Below are 18493 nucleotides of genomic sequence, written 5' to 3'. Positions count from 1 at the left end.
TGTTACTCCAGGCTGTCTTCCTTGGTCATTGTCATCCTTAGTGCCCACAGCACAGTCAGTGTTGAATGCACCTCCATGGAATGAATGAGGCTTAAGGCCGTTGTCCCATGACCCCCTTGCTTTATTGGCCTTTCTGGTCTCTCCAAACCAGGGTCCCCAACCCCTGGCCCTCAGACTGGTACAGGTAAGTGACCTGTTAGGAACCAGACCACACAGCAGGAGGTGAGTGGCAGGCCAGCGAGCAAGCAAGGCTTCGTCCTTATTTGCAGCTGCTCCCCGGCGCTAGCATCACCGCCTCAGCTCCACCTCAGATCATCAGGCATTAGATTCTCATAGGAGCACCAGTCACCTGCACCAAAAAGGTTGGGGACTGCTGCTCCAAACTCCTTACCCACAGTGCCTCTTTCTTCCTTAAATGTTTTTGCTTTGCCCTGCGTTGCTCAGGCCCCTGACTGGCCGTTAAGGCTTTCCTCGGGTGTTCTCAGAGCCACAGCTCCTAGTTGACTGCTCTCCTGGGTGTGCAGGCAGCCCATTCCAAAGCAAATACACCTTCTTTCCTCCTGCCCTGTCAGTTGGTGGTACCACCACTCTTCGGGTTACCTCAGAGCTGCCTTTGGGTCCCCCTCTCATGGTGTCTTCCTTCCAGCAAATGAGATGTTCAGGGAGGTCTAGTGCAGCCACTAACCAGCCAGTCGCCTGCCTCCTTCACTCCCTCTGCACTGGCTACAGAGTGAGTGCTTGAAAACAGACTGGGATGTTTCATCCCCTGTGTTGGGGCCATGCGCTAAATGGATAAACTCTCAGTTCTGGTGGCAAAAAGTGGAGAAGACAGTTTCTTTGGATGGAAAACTTGGACTCTGTTGTTGGGCAGAAACGAGTTGGGATCTTGACTCGGATGTTCACCATGTGGCCTTAGTTTTCTGAGGAGAATGTATAAGATGCTTAGGAAGGCTATTGAGGATGGGATGTGGCCCTGTGGCTGACTTGTCTTGGGTCCTGACGATCGTGGGAGCTAACAGTTCATAGGCTTGGTGCATTCAGCTCCCATTCCCTTGCTGCCGCGCCCTCCCTCTGGTCCATGCTCAATGGGGTGTTTAGTGACTGAAAACTTGCCAATCATGGTGCTGCCTCTTCCTGGTCAGTGTTTGGTTCAAGGATGAGCCGAGCCTATGACCTATTCGGAGCTCCTGAAAGTTTTAGCCCTTTGCTAGGATCATTCGGTGACTTGAATGGGAAAGGATATGAGCAGGTCACTGCTGGGGTCTACTACTTGTGTACAGGCAGCTCAGTAGTGAGACAAGCCCAGAAGGGAGGACTAAGTCACCGTGGTCCAAGGTGAGTTCTGCTCTGAACTTTTGGCTAGGTGGGCCAGCAGCTTTTCTTGATGAATCCCATTTGAGCTGGCTTTTCTATCAGTTGCAGCCAAGAGAGTCTAGACAGAATAGCAGACCACGCTAGCCCAGCGTTCCCTGCACCTGCTGCCGGCCATGCTCAGCTGCTCAGTCACCTCTCACCTGCCATGCACACCCATCCGGACGCTCCACCCTCCCTCTTTTCCCCCTTCTCTTTTTCTTTTCCTACCTGCCTCCAATTTCTGGGCCTAAGATACCTCCCCCAGCAAGATCAGTGTCAGCTGTCCCAAGAACACTGGCATGGCTGTTTCCGGAACCTGGTTCGACCTTTTCCATAGCACCTTTAACTTGTCTGCCATGCCCGTGTTCCCTGCCCCACTTGGTTCTTTTCTTGCTCATGCATAGTAAGCAGGTTCATTCTGTTAGAGCCAGTAAGTAGTTTATGAATGGATGTGGTCTATCTCTGATTTCAAGCTACACATGAGCACAAGCAGTGCCTAATCCGGGAGGACAGAGCTGGGTTTGGATAAGGGTTCAGGTTTGGTGAGGCCTGGGCAGGGCACCTGCTCAGCTCATGAGTTTTAGAGTTGGGGTGGCTGGTTCCCTGGAAGATGCCCCCACACCTTTGATAGCTGCTTGGATCTCTCCAGCCCTCAGCCCTTGAGGGCCCTCCTATGGTTTATGGGTTTTCTTTGAGCCATAGTGGCATGGTCAGCACTTGGACACCAAGCCTGTCCTGAGTGTGTCACTCAGTCTGGGGTGTCCGGGGATTCTGGATGCTAGTGATAGGACCTAGGGAAGGAGGATGGGCACCTCTAGATGTTGCAGCGTTGCCCAGTTCCCCTCAGTGGCATAGGGAACTGCTCAGGCCCAGCCACATAGTTGATCACAGTCCTCTTTCCTTTGGGCTAGGCCTGAGCCAGGACTCCCCCCAGCAGGGATTTCCGAACCCCAGCTGTACTGTGGCCTTGGGGTGAATCACTTATTGTTTCCAAGCCTCATTCTCTATGACATGAGGCTGTTGGTACCATCACCTGGTGGTGTCATCCTGAGGGGCTGAGCATATTGAATGCTTGGTATTGTGCCCAGTTTATGTTCAGTCACAGAGATAACCATGTGGGAGCTGGTACTATCCCTGTTACAGGTGAAGGAAAGGGTGGGGGAGGTTGTCCTTAACCTGAGGCCATGTAGCTGGAAGGAGGGGATTTTAATACTATCCATTGGTGATAGACTTACAGCTGGAGTTCAGCCTGGACCTCATTATATCTAATGACCAACCCTACTTAAATTAACTGCTTATTGTCTTCTAGTGTCATCTTCATAAGGGCAGTCTCTCTGCAGGGACTTTATTTTTGGGCTGTAGCAAAGAGGCAGACCAGACCACAGCATCAACTCTTAATGTGCTCACTCTGTGCTAGGTATTACCCCTTTAATTGATAAGACTGGGGCTTAGTGAGGTTAAGCGGCTGGTTAGCTGACCTCAGAGCGTTTGCTTTCATCATGAGGCAACATTGCGCCCACTGCAGACAGAAGAGCGGTGTGTAGGAATCCTATGGAGCTCTTTCCCTTCTCCCGGAGCACCATGTTCTGGTGGAGCTAGTCTCTATGTGCACTGTCATGAGCCATTTTGGATAGTGAGCACCTAACATGTGGTTGGTAAGAACAAGGAATTGACTTTTTAAATTTCTGTTTAATTTTAATACCCACCTAAATTGGACAGCTTACTTCTAGGGCCTTAGCTCACTTGTGCTTTGTTTGGGTGAGAACTCTGGCAGTATTATCTTTTTCTACATGGGAAGTAGAGGAGGTTGTGATTAGGCTGGCATGGGGATGCAGGATGGGGCTCCTGTCCTCCCTCTGGTCCCTAACCCCTTCCTGGCCAGATGGTCCTGGTTTCTCCCATGTCTGTCTGTCTGAAGCCTCTGAGCCATGTCAGCCCCATTCACAAGTGTCGTCTGTAGTGAAGAAAACCATCTCATTTCTCCAGTGTAGATTGATGAATGTGCTTAACTAGAAATCCTCTGACAATCTCCACCCCAGTAAAAAAAACAGATGGACAGACAGAAAGAAGGAATGAAAGAAAAGTATTGAATAGGCAAGGGTTTTGAGTCAGACTTGGGTTCAGATCTCTGCATCTGTCTCTGAGATGTTTGTCCTTGGACAAGTTACATCAATTACTTGCTGTCAATCTGTCAAATTTGTTGTCCTCAATAAAGTGAGGACAACCCTACTGACAGGTAAATGATGGCTAAAAGGAAATTGTTGAGTACATAGTAGACACTGAACACACATCAGCAACCTCTCTTCATTTCTGGGGGTTGGGAATTTATTCCTTTTGGAGGAGTTTATAGATATTTAGCATAGGTTTTCACAGATGCTAGTGCTAGCTCAAAGATACTCTTCCCTTTAGTGTGAGCAGTGAGCAGTTAGCAGACAACACTGCATAACTTGACACATTTCTAAAAGCTCCCTAGGGGAGAAACAGGAAGAAATTGGTTTTAGAACAAAAGCCCAAACTTGTGGAAGGAAAGGCACACTTCTTTGGAAGAGATGCTTGGGTTGGAACTCCCCTGAACTATTCCTAGTCCCTCTGTACTGCGGTTGCAGATAGTGGTGACCAAAATAAGTTTGTGCAAAATTGCCTTTAGGAAGCAGTATCCTTTTCTAATGGAGAACATACTCAACTAACAATCGCAAGACCTCAGAAATCACTGGACAGAGAAATGTTGATGGCATTAGTAATCAGAAAATACAGCTTGTACTCAAAACATGTGGGAAGAGTGGCATTGGCAGGTAATCAAGACTGGGCCTATCCCACCCCAACTCCCTCAACCCACACTGCCCTGCTGGCAGGAGCCAGGAGCTACTTACTTCACCTTTTTGGAAACTATATAGCAAGAGACATAGCCACGTTAATGTCCTTTCATCTAGTCATTTTACTCTTGGAAATTTATTTATAGATACATGATAATTTTTAATAACAGTGTTAATGGGTATATTCATGTAATAATCATCATTAATGTCATTAATTAATGGCATGGGAGAAGCTTGGGAAGAAAGCATGGTACATCCATAGGGTCTGATAGCATCCTGAGACTCTTATAGAGAAATGGACAAGCCTCGCTGTGATGAAGAAAAGGAAAGAAAAGGAGCATTGTTGTCAGCTGAATACACTAGGAAAAGCATAAAAATTAGGACTTTGGGTAAAATGGGAGGCACTTGTGTTTGGGCAGTAGGACAGTTTTTGTGTTTTTTTTCCCCCCCTATGTTTCATTGTCTTTTCAGTTAAACGGTAGATGGAAATAAAAGTAAACTGCTTTAGCCTGAAGAGCACTTGAGAGCTATTGAGAGCAATCAGGTGTGGAGTGGATCACGGGGCCTCTGTACTGCAGCCAGTGAAGAGGAGAGGAGTATTTCCTCTCATGTGTTTCCAGGAGGTTCAGAATAGGGGTGTGCAATACTTACCCCGGCCAAGTTCCCCAGTTTTAGACCACATTCTTCATGCTGTCAAGGGAGTGGTGTCCAGCCCACTGACAGAGAGGACAGGTGTGAACTCTGGGTTTTCATCATTGTAGTCGATGAAGCTGTACCTGTGGTTCCTTTAAACTCCCAAGTCATTTGTGCTTCCTGCTTTCCTCCTCTAAGTCTCTGTGGCTTCCCCGCCAAAATATAAGTTCTCCATTTATCCTTTATCCTCCTGCTCTAGTCTAAGCCTGGCCATCTTCCTCTTGGAAAACTTCCCTCTTCACTTACAAACCAATATCACACCACTCTGTCACTTAAGACCCTGAATAGACATGTGCTTAGAATAGACATCGCTACTGCTTATATCATGATCCACAGATGATACTCTGTGACTTGGGGCCCCTCTTTGCTTTGATACCTCAGTGTACAACTCTCCCTTATCAAGTATTAGGGAGTGTATTAAATATTGAATTTTTATCGACTCTCCAAATAACATTGATTTTTGTAAAGGGGACTGCTGTGTCCATGAACATACTTTATAGGTTAGGTTAGATTTTGCTTGACTTCAGTAATCACTGGAGAAATTCTGTTTTCATATAGAGTTGATAAAACTTAGAACCATTTTCAGTAAGCATTAAGTAATTTATAAGCATTGGCATTTCTAAAAAATCCAGGTTCTTCCCTTTTTTCATTTATATGTAATATTAAAATAAAGTAATGCAAATGGTCCTAGTTTCATTTAAATGCGAATTTAAGTACTTTAAAATAACGAAGAACTCTAATTTACTCTGTGTAGTGTGCCCATAAATGTTTGGCAGTGGGTTCTCTAGGAAAAAAGTATGCATATACATACACATGTAAGTTTGTAAATTTTACCGAGGATGAGTAGCATACAGTTTACAAATAATAATGAAATACACAACACTCTGTCAATTCCATATAGCCAGTTGTTTCTCACAGACTGCTTTCGTTGATTTTTGCTTAACTTTTGTATCTATAGTCAACTTATGAATGTAGTTCTGATGTGAATATTGATTGACATTTTTGTTAATGAGTCAAGTGATTGCTGAATCAGATAATAGCTTTCAAATCCTGGAAGAATAGTTCCTTAATTATTGTTTGTGCTGTTCCTAATATAATGGCTTCAGGCATGAAACACTGTTAAGTTTAATCTGCATTATCAACATGTTCTCTATCACTTTCTTAAATCTAAACTGCAAGAATTGGCTAATTATTTCTATAAAAGGCCAGATAGTAAATATTTTTGGTCATGTAGTGTTTGTAGCAACTCTGCTTTTGTTTATAGCACCAGAAGCATCCATAGACTATGAAAATGAATGGATGTGGCTGTGTTCCAATAAAATTTATTTACATATTAATTTTACGTTATGTGAATTTTCCCTCGATAAAAAAAAAATATATATATATATATATATATATATATATATGAGAAAACACTGTTTACAGAAACAGTCTTTGGGCTGTATAGTTTGCAGATTCCTGGTCTAGAGCCCACCGACCTGACATAAATTAAGCTCTGATTAGTAGTGTTTGCCAGTTTCCACGGTCTAAATACTTCCACCAAGGCTAATTTTAAGCCACTAACATGATGTCACGAATGTGGAGTTGGTAAGAGATGCCCAGTAGCACACCATTTCCACCATGAGTATACATACAATAGTCATGCATAAACTTAAAAACCTAGATAATACTAAATGTGGGGAAAATAGGAAGTGATGAGTTTTGAGTATTTCGTCACCTTTGTTTTCGGTACAACTGATTGTAAGTTTTTGTCATTGCCTTTTTAATAGTGGCTGTTTAATAGCTGTCACCCAAGATTCTTGAAAGTTTTACCCTGGGGCTCTTATGGTCTGATGTGAGCTGACGCCAGCACGCTCCAGAGTGGAGTCCCCATGGCGAGCTTGGACTGTGACGCAGGGGACAGCAGCCCCTTAGAAAGTGTAGCAGTATTGGTGTGTGTGCAGGTGGAGTTCTGGGCTACAAGCCATAGGGTCTTTGTACAAGATGGCATCAGTGCCTTTGCAGCTGGTTACTGGAAGGTTCTCTCAATTCAAGTGTTTTGAGAGCCACTGTGCTCCAGTACCTTTGCTCTCCATCCTTTCTGGGGCTCCAGGGCTTAGGTGAGCACCTGTCCTGGGCCAGTGGTTGGGAGGAAGCTTTTTTCTCTAACAGGACACACTATTTTCTTCCAAGTATTCAATACAGTCACTTGTCCTATTCTCTTGTTTCCCTGACTTCCTCCTCAGCACATTCACAATACATTTTAATTTTCTTGGTAAATAAATAGCTGCTAAATAAACTCTCATGTCTGTTCTCTGCTGGCTACAGCAGTTGGAGTATGCAGTCCTAATGGACATCCAAGGTTTCCCTGATGTTAGCGATAAGTGTCACCTCTTGGAGTGTGTCACCTCAACCCCCGAAACTTGAGCAGCTCCATCTCTGGTGGCGTTCTCGTTCCAGATCGAGGAGTCACTGCTTCTGACCTCACCACTGGGGTATAAAAATTGCCCTGGATCTCAGAATGCCTAATGTTATACTTCTGCCCCTTCCCCGCAAAAAGGAAAGAATGAAACTCACACCCACTGCATCTTGAGGCTGCTTTGTGCTGACCATGCAAGCTTTTTTGATGGGGCCAGACAATCTTAAGAGAGTTCAGAGTCTCAGTGGTCTCTCCCTTGCTGGCCACAAGGTCCAGCACTGCTGCTTTACTGAGAATCACATTGCTAGTCAGTGAGGTGGAAGGACTGGCTGAGCTTGTAGACTGTTTTATTCCTAACTAGATGAAGGTGTTTGTACTTTTGGGGACCCAGACCAAAAGCCATCGTATCACAATCTTGTAGGCAGCAGGGAAATAGCAGCCCCTGAGAGGCCAACATTGCAGCCCAGGTGGACTCAGGCTTGTAGAGTCAGGTGATCCACTAAGTGGAGCCGCAGGTTTGTTCTGAGCTGTCTGATAGGCTAGTGACCCAACATCCATTCCTTTGCAGGAGGTGGAAGTGAGGAAGTGTGTGAGGGAAGGAAGGAGGAAAGCTAGCCTGATTGAATGACAGATTTGCCAAGAGCCCGATACCATGAGGAGAGAGATGTGAAAAGGTGCTTTCTTGCTAAGGACTCCATACAGCCTTCATCTCTTCCTTTTTGAGGGGCTCCTGTTAGCAGGATAAGCCCTTGGCCCCTTTCCTTCCAGTGCTGTGGGGTCTGGCGCTGGTACATCTTCCACCTGCCCCTTCCTCCCCTGTCTTCATCACTTCCGTTCATCCAAGCCTCTCACCTCCTTTCCATTCATGCCAACCAGCACCAGCCTGGTGACCCCACTCCTGGCCTCAGCAAATGGATGTGCTGCCTCTTGGCAGGGTGCCCTTGTGCCAGTCCCTTCTGCTGCTTCTCTTCTTGCTATGTGGGGACAACAGTTGATGGGGGCTGCAGTTGGGTGCAGTGAAGACCAGTGGAGTTTTCTGTGCCTCCTTCCCATGGAGTGGGCTCCTGGACCTGTTTGTTATATCCATTTCTTTTTATTTACCTGAGCATTATGGCCTTCAGCCTGCATCTCAGTCTGAGGATCCCAGGGCCTCATTGAATCCTGCCCACACTGGTGTTTCAAACTCTGTGTGAGCTGTGTCATCTCAGGCAGAATGTAATTTCTGATGCCCTACCCCAGTGCAGCTAGCTCTAGGACTCTGTGGGACAGTGTCCTTACAGCAGCGTCATAGCAAGTGGCCTACAGAATATGTGGGAAGCAGTAGTATGTGGGGTTATATCAGAAGGCATAGCTGATTCCCTGTCCTTGTAGTCAGGACGATAATATGTCTTCTTATCCAAACCAGTACACTTAGCATGAACAAGATGCTTTTAGAAATTACACTGGGTACAGGTGGACATGTGTAATCTGGCAAACCAGGCCTAGAGTCACCTTCAAAATCCCAGTGACTCTGTTTGAAAGCCGATGTCCCTGTGTGCAGTCCCCTTATGTAGGTAGATCCTAAGTCCCTTCTGCAGAACTGACTCTGGTAGATCACCAACTCCCCATGTCCCCTTGATCCTTGGGCAACTCCAGCCTGCACATCAAGGTGCAGCCCACAATCTGGGGCTTTCCTTTGCCCTGTCTTCTGCCAAAAATGATGCATTTTATTTTTTCGTTCTCATGAATTTGTCAGTACACAAGCAATAAATGCACCCTCCTTCTTTAAAACTGAAAGTTTGACTTAATAGCTAAGGCTCCTCTGTCACTGATGCAGTTTCTTCTGTCCCTCTGGAGAGAACCACTGACATGGGTCTGGAGTGTGTCTCCTGTGCATGTAGAGATACATGCCATTCTTAGAGAACACTGTGTGGTTTTTAAATAAATTTTGACATACACATCTATCACTCTGCAGCTGGTTCATTTCCCTCGGCTTGTCTGTCATTGTTACATACAAGCATAACTCAGTCTTTTAACCTCAACATAATATTCCATGAAGCCATTTCATTGTGGAGCTGGCTTCCAGACTTTTGCTAATATGATGCTTTTTGAACATTGTGAGTGTCTCCACTGAGTCTCTCCTCCAGTAGGTCTGTCAGTGAAAGTGTAGAGTGGTGGTTTCCACAGCGGCAGACACGAAGGGTCACTTCTGTGGGCAACATCATGCTCTGACCTGCCAGCAGTACCTGGAGCCTCAGCACCTCGTCTCTTCCCTTTCTTGAAAGCTGAAGTTAGGTGTGCAAGGTTAAGTGCAGGAAGAGCTGGTGTTGGCTTCAAGAGGCCTACTGAGCTGAGCATGGAGGCAGAACCTCAGGACACTTGAGGGCATGTCTGTCCCAGACATACAGAAGCAACCAGGGTTAGGGCCCTGCTACTTAGAGTGAGAAGACTGCTAAAGTCCATTGCCCTGGATCTTCTTTAGCTCCCATCATATATCACTTTAGCATTCGGAAAAGCCCTGGAGTCTTCAGGATCACATCTGTTTTAGCTATGAGTGCAGTGATTCCCATTGTACAGATTGGGTCTCCCATCTGGCTAGCACTTGACCACGTGCCAGGCAGATCCTAAAACAATCCCATAGGGGAACTATTGCCATTCTTAGAGACACAGAAGTGACTTATGATGGTGACTTGCTTGTGACCATGTAGAAGGAGATTCTGGGTTCCGAGCCCAGTCCCTCATTCCTTTGGCTGCCCCTTCCATTTGCACATGCAGTACCTGTCAGCCACAGTGCTGGTTGGGCATAAGCATGGTAACATGGTGACAGGGTTTTATGGCTTTGTGCAGAAGAGGAGCCTAGGAGTGCCCATGGATGAGGTGGGTGGGTGCAGCAATTGGGGCCACCTAAGGGTCATTTGAGGGAGGGCAGTTCAGGCAGAAGAACCTCCTTAGAGTTTGGGTGTGCAGAGGCTTCTTCCACTTGGGCCCCAGAGTTGTTTTTTATTGAGCTTGGAAAGGTAACTGGTGAGCTGGGCCAGGAAGGTGTGGCATTCAGGTGTGACAGCTGCTGCCCCAACCTTGGTAGGAGGGAAGAAGCCAGGTATGCCAGGCTTAGGACCTGTTGAGTTGTGGTTGAGAAGAGGGGACAGTTGGGGACAGCATCTGGTCCCAGATAGTGTTCTAGATGTGAGGGAGACTGTGCCTCTGTGCAGCCCTGAGCTCTCAGGGTCATTGTGAGATGGAGCGAGGTGTCCCTTTCAGTCCTGTTTCAGTGTCTCTGGGTCATGTTGTCTTCTAGTTGGCACATTTGTCTGTCTTAGTGGTAGATGATATACCGGCACATCTGGAGTGGGTGAAACACAGCGGGCCCCACAGCCTGTCACCCTGAGCCCCTGGGTTCCTCTGTCTCAGTGTTCCCCTTCATCTCACACCCACCCTGTCCTGCCCCTCACCATTTCCTTCCCTGGAGCTAGCCAGCAACAGCAGATTTGTCTCCTCGCCTCAGCTGTAAGTTCTCTGCCAGGCAGCTGGAGCCAGCAGTTTAAAACTGCAATTGGACCATATCACTCCCTGCTCTCAGCATGTCTTAGAATCCATTACATGTCCTACCTGTGCCCCCCGCTACTCTTGTGTTCTCTGCACTCAGTGTGCTCCTGTGTGCCCCTGGCCCTTTGCTCCTGCTGTGTCCCCAGCCTGGCATGACCCCCTCACCTTCCTGATCTGGTTTGGTCTGTCCCCACACAGCAAGAACAGCACTCCCATGTACTCTTTAGGCCTCAGAGATACCTTCGTCCTGCTCCTTGGAGACCCTGTAACACTGAACATCTCACAGCCTCCCTGGCTTGCACTGTTTGAAGTTGCCTAATCATGGTCTGCCTGCCTAGCCATTCTGGGAGCGCCTTCAAGGCCACAGCTGTGCCTTATCTGTGTATTTCCGTGAGAGGCAGCTGAGTGCACGGTAGAGTGCCAGTGCTTGGAAGCCAGGCTGCCTGGGCCCCAGACGCAGCTGTGTGATCTAGCAGATTAGGTCCTCTCTGTGCCTTATCTTCCTCCCTGTAAAAGGAGGCTGATAGACCCTGGAAAATCTGGGTGATAATTTGTAGAGCTCCAGGTAAGACTTTCTTAACAAAAAAACTTGTGCCTGATGGGCCTTACCTGAGGTTAAAAAGAGCCCAACTCTTTCTTCCTAGTGCATTTTCCAGCAAAGCAGGCTTTTATCACTGGGAGGAAAGTTGGAACAGAGGGAGATAGTATCTGCTATCCCTTCACTCGGCCTGGTGGGAGTCTAGGGTTATGCCAGGAGGGGACAGAAGCAGAGCCAGTGCCTCTGTGACAAGTGCTGGTTATTGCCCTTTAGTGGCCACGGGCTTTGCACCCACTGTCTCTAGTTCTCAGAGCACCTTTGGGCTGGATGGTGCTGCCCCCCCTGGGGCGCAGATGAGGCCTGAAGCTCAGGGTGCTACAGTCAAACCCTGGTTCCAGCCTGAGGCTGGTGGGGCCAGGGAGGCAGCACCAGCGACATGTGGAGGGGCTTTGCGCGCAAAAGTTTCTGCCAAGGGAGTCAGATGAGCTTGGGTTGCTCCTCAGTGGTGATGGTAACAGCCCAACTTAGCCCTCCACTGCAACCCCCAGGGTACCCCAGATTCCCAAACTCATGTCACTGGCAGAGGGGCCCTCAGCCCACCTATCTCCTTGCCTTATATACCCTTTATACCCCCCTGTCCTGTGTCTGTGCATGCCTGCAGTTACGATCCCCTTTTTTCCCTCATGAGCGCTGTGCTGGGACCCAGGATGGTGCTCTATGAGCTAGGGCTTGAGCAATATTCCCTGCTTTCCATCCTGTGCAGAATGTGGCACACAGCAGGCACCGAATGTGATTGGATGAATGCCTCCCCCCGCCCCACCCCCAGAAGGCCCCAACCGAAGTCCTTGAGAAATAGGGAGGAGTGAGAAGATCCCCTTGTCAGGAGCTTAGTAGAGGCAGAAATACAGCAGTGTCTGAGGGGTTCTTCTTTGCCCCCCACCTTAATGGGGGATTCAGGGTCTGAAAAAAATAGTATTTAGAGAAGCATGGTTCTCCTCTTCCCTCCAGCTTCAGCCTCACACATCTGCTTCTTGCACTCCCGGAGACGCCGTACGTCTGTTTACGATCTTCATGAGGTGAGCGTGGCTTCTCTTTGAAGGGGCAGAGACGGGAGCTCATCTGTGAGTTGAGGAGGCTGCCAGTACATTACATGAAGGCCGTGGGCTGGGGGAGTCAGTGTTGCCCACCATGTGTGTCATACTTAGAGGGGATCCATTTTATTTTGATAGCTATGCGTTTATTTTAATGGCCCTGGAAAAAGTATAACCTACCCAAAGCCAAGGTGCTATTGCTTAGGACAAAAGTAAAGTGGAAGAATGTAAAGGGCTAATATTTATTTGGAGTCCTGGCCTGACTAATGTCCTCTCCCTAAGGCTTTTTCCTACCTCAGGCTCCAGAATTGCATTTGGGTATGTGCACCCCTGGGGGTGCGGGACAGCTTGGGAAGTTCGAGTGGGAACTGGGATTTGGCATAAGTTCTTTTCCCTGTCAGTATGCTGTATTTTACACTTTTGTTTTATTTATCGTAGCAGTGAGATTTATATTCAGTAATATCCCAGTTTTCAGCTACTGTTGAACTCATTTGATTTGTTTGTCATCTTAGCACATTTTCTCTCTTCCAGCTAGTCCTAACACTTATTACAGGTGATGGTCATGGGTCCGCGGGCCTGATGTGCTAGTGTCAGAAGTTGTCTTTGTTAGTGTGGCAGATACCCCAGGGCTGTGGCCTTTGGAGTGCCTTATGTGAACTAGGAGTTAAAAAAGTTGTGGTAATACCAGTTACTATTAAAGGGTTTGGTTCTTGGAGCAAAGTTTAACAACTGGAAATTTGTCTTTAAGGAAAAAAAAGAGAAGGAAGTTGTATATTTGAAGATGTTCATTGCAGCATTGGTTGCAGTAGGAGAACTAGGAAGGAAATGGAATGTCTAGCAGTCAGAGGTCAGGGAAATTATGCATTAATGGAGCATTTAGCTGTTAAATATGATCCTTATGAAGATTCTGTAGCAACAGGAAAAGAAGTGTTCAGTGAAAAAGATGCAGTTGCAACTATGTAATTGTCATACGCTCTGGACAAGGGTGGGAAAGTCACCCAGAGAAACATTGCCATGGCTTAGGCCATTGCAGTTGTGAGGGTCTCAGGGGAGAGCGTGCTGCAGAGCTTGGCCTTTGGGGTCAGATCTGAGCAGTGATGTTCCCGTGGGCATGTTTCCTGGGGCTGTTGGGAGGACACACGTGTAATAACAGCAGTGGCTCAGTAGATGCTCGCAGGGAGAGGAGAATCAATGTGAATTCAAGGGGACAAGACTCCAGATAGGAAGGGGGGCACAGGCATCATCAAGCCCCAGGTCCCCCTTGGTGTCCCCAGTTAGCACCAGGTCCCACTATGTAAAAAGTTAGGGGATGTATGCAGGCATGCACAGACAGAGCAAGTGTCTGAGCACTTGGTTAGAATGTGAGCTGAGGCCCACCATATAAGGGGTTTGAAATCGGGGTCCAGAGACCAAACGGGGTTTGTGTGGGCTGGTTTATTTATTTGGGGATGCAGTATCTGCAGGAGGGAAGAGTACAGGGGCCTCACTTGGCTCCAGCTCGCCTACTCTGAGAGTGCTGCTGCTGCTGCTGCTTCGGAGGCAAGATCCTTATAGGAGCAGAGTCGGGGAGTTGACTATTGGTCCTGAACACCTTTGAGAAATGGAAAAACCACCACTAGGTAAACGTTGGGATCCAGAGGCCACACCTGGGCCTGTAGTGCAGATTTGGTGCTGCCTGAGGTAGGACTGCACAGCAAGAGCAGGAAAGTGGAGGAAGGGAAGGAAAGGATCTGGTGTTGGGGCTCCAGGAAGGAAGGAGCAGCCCTGAGTCTGAGAAGCTTCTCTGAGAGATGAGGCTGAGGTTCCAGGGTTGAGCCATTTTGGTAGGATGACAGGTAGAGATTGCAGCCAGCTTAATTAACCTTCTCCTTTTCACGTTAATGTGGGCTGTAGTAACAAACATGCTTGCATTTCCCACTGGTCACACTGCTGCATTCTGTTGTGATTGGTCCCATCTGTATGATGAGAATGAGAAGGGAAAATACCAACTCAAGAAAACATATTTGAAAAAAATGAGTTTAAATACTGGGAAAGTAATGTTATAACAAATGACATATAGAAGGAAATACAGTGAAAAGCACAGTCTTCTCTGTTCCCAGTTCTCAGTGTCTGCTGGGGCCAGTGTGCTTTTTGAACAAGGAAAAGCTACTGTGATGCTTCTGGAACCTGTGCGATGATGACCCTTGGTGTGATGATGGGATCTTGAATCTCCTTGGACACTTAGGCAAGGTGTGGGCTCTTGGCCTCTAGTCAGTTTTGCTGCCCCTCCCCTTCTTGTGGGATGCAGGTAAATCAGGGAAGGTAGGAAGTGCTGCCTTTAGGTGGTCACATGAATTGTGAGGTTTGCTTTCCATGTTGCTTTTCTATATGGCTTTGTAAAAACCTCCTGTGGTTCCCCTTCTCCCTCCTTATGTAACTCTCTGGGATAGTTTCAGGGTTGCCAAGAAGGTAAGTTGGAGAAAATATTTGTGGTAACTCCTGGACCACTGAGTTAAAAATGGAAGACTCTCCCCAAAGCCATTGGGCCCTGTTGAACAAACATGTTTGCCTGGATGAGTAACAGCCTGTTCCACCCCAGCCACAGCCTCTACTGCCTGGCTGCCCAAATGCAGTGCCCTTTGCCTTGTCCTTTGTGGGGTGTATGAGGACCACTGAGAGTCACCTCCCTGTGCCCATGACCCACAGAGGGTGGCCAATGCAGGTGACAGGTGGAAACAGGACAAGACATGTTGGCTGTGCAGACACCAATTACTTAGTGGCTGTGATCCTGACTTGGAATAAACATGGTGGGACCTACAATAGTAAGGTAGGACCTCATTCATAGTTTGTCTGTTCGTTCTTCGTTCGTTTGTTCGTTCATTCATTCATCAATCCCTGCTCTGTGCCAGGCACCGTTCCAGGCACTGTTCCAGGCACTGTTCCAGGCACCATTCCAGGCACCAAGGAGGTAACAATGAATAAGACTAAGGTCCCTGCTTTGTGATTTGTACCTACAGATGGGGCAATGGACAACAGTGGGAGAGTTGAGTGGAATGTTGCAGGTGGTGAAGGGAAGTAAAGGCAGGGCGGATGCTAGGGCTGCTTTTTCTCTAGAGAGCAGCTCTGCTCCCCAGAGCTCCTGGCCAATGTGAGGCAGCAGCCCGGCCTTGCTTTCCCTACAGCCAGGGGAGGGGGGCTGATAAGATTGGCCGTGGCTTCCAGGTGGGTTTTTCGGCACCCTGGTTCTTGATCTATGAGGATTTCTGAGGGTCGTCGAAGTCCTCCCCTGTTTGAGGACTTGTGCTATTCTCCTTGCAAACCCTGTGCTGGTGGCCCTGCAGGGGCCCCATGGTGGAGTCTGGATAGGTAAGAATCTGGCAGAGGCAGTGCCAGCCAGGCCAAGCCAACTTTGGTCAAGTCCTATGGTGGGCTTAGCTGTGAGTGTGGGGTATCTGTGAGAGTTTTATTTTAGTTGACTTGTACTTTCACAATTGAAGATTTAATGATGTCCTGACAGCTACCACCGTTTGAACAGTTGTGTTCCAATGCAGCGATTTGTGTAAGTGGTTGACTGGAACTGGGAAAGCGTGGTCTCCCCTTAGAAAATGTCACTAACATTGTAACAGTCATTGGTCTGGTCCCTGTTGGAACTGAAGCAGAATTATCTTAGAAACCCTGGCTTTGGGGTTGGAAGAAGGGAGGTACCTTTTTGGGCAAGAGCTCTGGGAGTGGCTGAGGCCAGGGCCCTGGCAGCCCAAGTTGTGGAACTGGTGTGCGGGGTAATGACAGGGCTCTACATATCATGTCAGGGGCGAGCTGGTGAGGCTTGCTGCAGTTGGACCCCTGTTTGGATGGAATGAATGTGGCATGATTTGCTCATGTCCTCTGAGAGGGGCTCCCGAGTATGCAGAGCTGAGAGCCCTGCAGTCTGCATTTGCTAGGTGCCTTATACGACAGCCTGTCTTCTACCAGCCTAGCCGTTAACTGTCTTTCCATCCTGTGGTGGTTCTTTTGGACCTATTGCACCAACTCTGGACATGGCCTTCTGGTTGGCAAAGGATGGGCAGGGTCCCACAGCTGTGGCAAGGGACTCTGCAGCTCACCGCTGGCAGGGTGGGCAGCACAGTGACCTCTCTGGCCAGCAGACATTGGAGCTTGGGCACATCACACCCCTTTCTGGATTTAAGGTTGAAATTGCGATTGGTAAAGTCAATCTGAGAGGGCTCCTGTACTCTGGAAAGCAGGATACGGGTTGCGCTGGCACTGTTACTGCTGGAGAGGGTTGGCCAGGCAAGCAGAACCCACTGCTTTGGGAAGAGTGGTTCTACCATCTCTCTGTGTGACTCTCCTTGTGTGCTTGTTCAAATGCGGTTTTTGATCTGAGAGGTCTGATCTGGGCTGAAGCTGAGATTGTGTGAGTTTAGGTGGCTCTGGGGGACACTGGTGCAGCTGAGCCCTAAGCCACCCATGAGAGTAGTAAGGGTCTATCTAGCTCAGCTGTCTTGTGGGAAAGTCAGGATTTCAGACAGATTGTCACAGGAGCTTAATTCTCACTGGGGAAAAACCATGTTACCCGGAGGGGAAAGAGGCTGTCAGACACAGAGGTTGTTTCCCTATCAGGAGGATGGATACAGGGTATCACTAAGACTTTGTACAGATGTTTGTGGCCTCTGGTCTTGCCCACATGAGCATGAGAAGTTGGCTTCTTCTTCTGGGTCTCCAGTTGAAGTATGACGAAACTCCTCAGCAGGCTGTGGAGGGCTTGTGCCCTTAAGTTCAGCTCTTAGTGGCTGGTGAACCTTTTATTTCACAACCTATAACACTGTTCCAGTTCCAGCCATGACATGTCTCTCCTGGGGCCTGGGCCTGGCTTTAAGCCAGGAACCACCTTTATAAACCCATAGTTAAACTGCAGTCTGTCAGCTGCACAGGTGTTTTGGGGACATGCAGAATGTCCCAGGAGGAAAAACTGGTGTTTACTGCTGCCCGCTAGAGAGCCCCATCTGTATGAGGAGTGCCTTACATGCAGTATTGCAGTTGTTCAGTCCTTAGAATACCCCTGGGATGCCCAGGAATGACAGTCCTCTTCCTTTTACTGAGGAGGAGAAGGAACTTTCCACCTCACCCTACACTCTTAGGGAGGGCTGAGCCACCACCATGGGAGAGTCTGATGCCTCGTCTCCATCAAGAGCTTTCCATCTCTTGGCCTGCCACCCTCCTACTTTTCCTAGGGCCTTATTACACCTATCATCTGCCTCCACAGTTGTTTTACAACGTTGAGGTAAAATTAACATACAATAAATGGTGCATGTTTAAAGTCTACAATTTGCTGCATTTTGACCTATAAATATATCTAAGAAACCATCATCACAATCAAGATACTAAACATCTATCATTTCCAGAAGTTTCTTCTTGCCCCTTTGTAATCTTCCTTCTAGCCCACCCTGTCCCCAGGCAACTGCTCATCTGCTTTCTATTACTGTAGATTAGTCTAAAATTTCGTGAAATAATGCAATATGTACTTTCTGTTTTGTGCTGATGGACTTTTGGGTTAAGAACCTGCCACAATGTCTTCCAAGGTGATTGATTATGCCACTTTTACTCCCCCTGGCAGTATGTGAGAGTTCCAGTTGCTCTTTGTCTTAGCCAGTAGTGGATATGGTCAGTCTTTTTTTTTTTTTTTTTTTTTTTTCATTTTTAACCATCCTAATAGGTATGTAGTGATGTCTCATGGCGGTTTTAAATTGTAAATTCCTGATGTCTAATAATGTTGAGCATCTCTCCAAGTTTTTGCTTGCTATGGATATCTCTTCATTGGTGAAAGATTAAATCATTTGCCCATTTTTTTTTCCCCTTGGGTTCTTCATCTAATTTTTGAGTTGAGTGTTTTCATACATTTTAGATACAAGTCCCCTCTTAGATACATAATCTGTATATATTTTACCCCAATCTGTGACTTGCCTTTTCATTTTCCTAACAATATCATCTTTTGAAGAGAAAAGATTTTAAGTTTTGGTGAAATCTAATTTATGTTTTCTCTATAGTTTGTGCTTTTTTTGTATGTTTGTGTCATGTTTTTAAAGTCTTTGCCAGATCCAAGATC

General features: G+C 47.4%; 1 protein-coding gene across 2 annotated transcripts in view; it reads left to right on the top strand.

Moving 5' to 3' along the window:
- Positions 1 to 18493, top strand: part of MED26 (mediator complex subunit 26) — a 42901-nt gene that overhangs the window by 10727 nt on the left and 13681 nt on the right. The gene's annotated exons all lie outside the window — the stretch shown is intronic.

Source organism: Rousettus aegyptiacus, unplaced genomic scaffold (assembly GCF_014176215.1).
Source record: "Rousettus aegyptiacus isolate mRouAeg1 unplaced genomic scaffold, mRouAeg1.p scaffold_m13_p_16, whole genome shotgun sequence".
Lineage (NCBI taxonomy): Eukaryota > Metazoa > Chordata > Mammalia > Chiroptera > Pteropodidae > Rousettus > Rousettus aegyptiacus.
Note: the sequence above shows the minus strand (reverse complement) of the source record. Positions and strands in the feature narration are given on the sequence as shown.